General features: G+C 56.9%; 1 protein-coding gene across 1 annotated transcript in view; it reads right to left on the bottom strand.

The window, feature by feature from the left end:
- Nucleotides 1-4,499, bottom strand: part of ARHGEF19 (Rho guanine nucleotide exchange factor (GEF) 19) — a 15,150-nt gene that overhangs the window by 9,541 nt on the left and 1,110 nt on the right. The window lies entirely within an intron of this gene.

The following is a 4,499-nucleotide window of genomic DNA, read 5'->3' on the forward strand; positions in this document are numbered from 1 at the left end:
CAGACAGACCAGATACTCAGAGACAGACGTGAGGCCCAGAAAAACCGGAGGAGACAGATGGGCAAATGTCTCATGCCCTGCAGGATTGCCAGTCTCGTGCGGAAGCCAAAACAAAAACAGTTACAATCCAGGTTGGAAAGAACCAGCCCAGAGGAAGTGTCAGAGCAGAGGGCTGGGCTCATCTCTACCCAGGCATTCCCGGAAGGCTTCCTGAAGGAAGTGATAGCAAACTGTCCTGATTGGAATACCCAGGGGTCCAGTACACAGAGAGAGGGAGAAGGCCACGAAAGCCAACAGCGACAGTGTCAGTGAGCCTGCGGGGCAGGGAAGAAGGGAAGACCCAGTGGGGGCCGCTGGTCTGTGCCCCGGCCCCCCTGAGCGCAGCCCCTCTGCCGGCTTCCCCTTCTCTCTCCACCCCCTGCCTGGAGCACAGGGTGGGGCTGCTCCTAAGCACCATGGACTTCTCTGGGCCCTCCCCACAGGGAGCAAGTCTGTCTGTTTCCTCATCTGGTGAACAGGATAGTCATGCTTCAAAATGCTGATAGGAGAATTAAGAGGACTTCCCTGGTGGCGCAGGGGTTAAGAATCTGCCTTCCAATGCAGGAGATGCGAGTTTGATCCCTGGTCGGGGAACTAAGATCCCATGTGCCTGGGGCAGGGGGTACTAAAGCCTGTCCATGCGCCTCACCTAGAGCGCCCACATACTCCTCACTCGCCACAACCAGATAGAAGCCCGAAGGCGGCCAAGGAAGACTCCACGTGCCGCAACTAAGACCCAACACAGGCAAAAATAAATAAAGATTAAAAAAATAAGAATAATGCAAGGGGACTTCCCTGGGAACTAAGATCCTGCATGCTGCGTGGTGTGGCCAAAAAAAAGAATAATGCACGTAAAGCACCTCGCACAGAGTGGGAGCTTTGCAGTTGATCGTCACTACCCTGAGTCTTTCTCTAGTCACAAGAATGGCTTGGGCCATTACACAGGTAGGAAAACCGAGGCAGTGACGCTGAGACGCACCCTGTGTTGTAGGAGCATGTGGCAGGAGACACGGGGGACCACTGCCACCAGACAGGTCTCTTTTCCCGCTGGAATCAGCAGTCCTTCACACAGAAGCGCCACTTGCTTCTGTCGGCACGCCTGTGCAGGAACACTCGTGTGCTTCTGCTCCCTCATATTCTGGGAGAGTCTCTCCACTTGGGTTCTGGAAGCCCCCTCCCCATGTCAGCTGCAGGGTTAAATGAGCAAAACATGGAACCGTGGGGGCAGGAGCATCTCATATTAAAAAAAAATTTTTTTGGGCCACTCTACACAGCATGTGGGATCTTAGTTCGCCAACCAGGGATGGAACCCGTGCCCCGTGCAGTGGAAGTGCTGAGTCCTACCCACTGGGCCGCCAGGGAATTCCAAGGAGCACTCCATACTAAAGCCTCAGAAGAGAAGGCTGGGTAAATGGAGGGAGACGTGCAAGGCTTCCTTGGAGGAGACAAGGCTGGAGGCAGGTCCCCGGGGAGGAGGTCAGGGGTGGGTTAGCCTCCATCTCTACCCAGGCCAATGGACAATGAGAGTGACCATCCAGCCAGGATCCCAGCTCTGTGGCCTTCTGTGGATGTGGTCCACTCAACCTCAGTGCTAGAGTGTTTATAGCTTATCTCTGCTGCTGCTGCTGCTGCTACTGCTAAGTTGCTTCAGTCGTGTCCGACTCTGTGCAACCCCATAGACAGCAGCCCACCAGGCTCCCCCGTCCCTGGGATTCTCCAGGCAAGAACACTGGAGTGGGTTGCCATTTCCTTCTCCTAGACCCCAAAAAAAAACCTCCCAGGAAGAGACTGGTCCCAGGTAACCCTGCTCGAGACCTGATCACAGGATCCTCGGGTGCCCACTAGGCAAGGGAACCCACAGGGGAGAGCCCCTGCCAACATTCAAAGCCCTGTGTGACATGGACCAGCTGTGTGACTTGAGACGAATCGTAGACTGGGCCTGGGAATGAGCGTCCAGTCTGTGGAGTAGCTCTGAGAAACTGTTCCCAGGGCTGCAGTCCCTATATTGCCCCGAATAAAACGTAACTCACAACTCTCAGGTTGTGCTTTTTTTTTTTTTAAGTCGACAGAGGGTCCCATCCACGGGGTACCCATCACATGGACAGTGGACCCACTCCTCAAGGCTGGCAGGGAGGGGCCCTAGACGCTGGCATGGTCCGGAGAAAGCATCTCTGACCTCCTGTGCCCAGCTTTTCCCTGCCCCCTCCATGGTGCCCCTTGCCCTGCTGCCCGAGGAGCGGGGCCCTGCAGGGCCCCTCTTCTTCTCAATGGAGGGAGCCAAGTGGGAGGTCATGGCTGGAAAGGAGACTCAGGCCACGCAGGCTGTGGAAGCCCAAGAGGCCACCAGCGTGTGGGGGCCAGGATCAGAGGCCTGGGAGGCTGCACAAAGGACTCTCTGGGAAGACTGGTGGGAGGAGGATGGGGCTGCTGGCAGCCGGGGGGCCCTACCTCAACCAGGGAGCTCCGTCCAGCCTCCAGCGCGGTCCCGGGCTCCAGGCTGCCCTGGGGGCTCTGGGGTCGCAGCCAGGTCCTCAGGGGGCGATGCCAGCATGGCCCTTGAGCCAGGCAATGCAAGCTCCCGGGTATTGTGTGGGGCAGGGAGAGGGGAGGCGAGGGCGGAGGGAACCTCGCAGGCAGGCAGGCGGCTGTCTCAACGTGCCTGCTCCCCGCCCCCCTTCCCCAGAACCGGTTTGGCCAGTCTGGGGTACAAGAGGGGGGCTGGAACAATGGGAGTCCTATGCCCAGGAGAGGCTCTGAAAGGACCCCAGACCGACATCCTAAAGATGAAGGAGGCACTGCTTTCCCTCCCAGGGGACAGGTCACCCTTCCGCTGCAGCTTCCCAAGTGAGAGACGTGCTCAGGGGACTTCCTGGGGCTGGGGAGCATCCCAGAGAATGATGAGCCTTGGACTCGTCAGGGACCCTGAGGACTCTGCAGGGTGCTGGTCCTCGCCGAGACGGGTGACAGCACCTATAACGAGGTTTTCTGGCAGCTCAGGTGGTAAAGAATTCACCTGACTCCTCGGTTGGGAAGATCCCCTGGAGAAGGGATAGGCTGCCCACTCCAGTATTCTTGGGCTTCCCTGGTGGCTCAGCTGGTAAAGAATCTGCCTGCAATGCAGGAGACCTGGGTTCGATCTCTGGTTTGGGAATATCCCCTGGAGAAGGGAACAGCTACCCACTCCAGTATTCTGGCCTGGAGAACTCCATGGACTAGTCCATGGGGTCGCAAAGGGTCGGACACAACTGAGCGACTTTCACTTCACTTCACTTCATTTAATGTGAGTGGACACAAGTACTGGGGCTCCTGTTAGTGTGTAACTCTTATTACACACTAATGTGCCAGGCACTGTTCTGAGCACTTCACACACTAAATACTCATTTAATCTCCACCACGACCCTGTGAGATAGACGCGGTAACTGCTCCCACTTTCAAGTTGAGGACGTGAGACTTGAGCAGGTTAAGTACATTATCCCATTTAAATCTCTCATCAGCTCTATGAAGTCCCTATCTTACAGATGATGAAATTAAACTTGCCAAAGGTCACACAGCAAATAAAAGTCAGAATTAATGTTCAAACCCAGGTCTGTGACTCCACTACCAATCCGTGCCCTCAACAACTGCCTGGTACTGCCTCACCAGACTTTGGGGAGGGTCTGGTGAAGAGTGTGTGAAAGTCCACTGGGAGGTGTCTCAGCTGACCTAACTAAACCCCTTTTTATTATTATTGGTGTACTAAAGGCCCTGATGAGCACAGGGCCTTTCGAAGTCCACTCCTAGATCCCATGAGTTCTCCCTTGCCAACTGGTAACCATTCAGTTGGAGAGGTTAGGTTCCTTCACTCCTTCATATCCACCTTGGCCCCCAGAACATCGGCACGTAATGAGGAGACACTGCACAGAGGGGGTGGGGACAAGGCGTCCGTGGGGAGGTGGCACTGCGGGGCGCAGAGAGATTTATTGTCAGTGTTGCTCAAGGGGCAGGAGACTGGGAACGCGCAGAGGGAGGCAATGCAGGGCTAATGGTTTTCAGAGAGCCCCAGCCCTCTCACCCCAACTCCTGGGCCGACCTTGGGGCCGCTGGCCAAGGTACCGTAGCCTTGACTCCTAGCTGGAAGCAGAGGCCCCCAAAGGAGGGAGGATCCTGGGGGAATTAGGGTCCTGGAAAGGAAGTCTCACTTCTCTGGACCCTGCGTCCTGGGCTCCAGGGACAGCGTCTCCTGCTGCAGCGGACGGAAAGCAAGGCTGGGTCAGGCCGAAGCGGAGGACCCTCCAGAGCAGAAAGGGCTCTGGTGGACATAATACAAAAGGAGGGGCGCGGCGCAGGCGAGACTGGGTGATGGCCGGGGCCCAGCGGAGATGAGAGAACCAGCGGCCAATCCTCCCTCTGGGCCAAGCTAGGGGCGGGGCCAGAACGCTGACCTTGGGCCTGGGGTGGGCAGAGGGGCGGGGTCAGGGGCG

This window comes from Bison bison, unplaced genomic scaffold, assembly GCF_000754665.1.
Source record: "Bison bison bison isolate TAMUID 2011002044 unplaced genomic scaffold, Bison_UMD1.0 scf7180017846340, whole genome shotgun sequence".
NCBI classification, from domain to species: domain Eukaryota; kingdom Metazoa; phylum Chordata; class Mammalia; order Artiodactyla; family Bovidae; genus Bison; species Bison bison.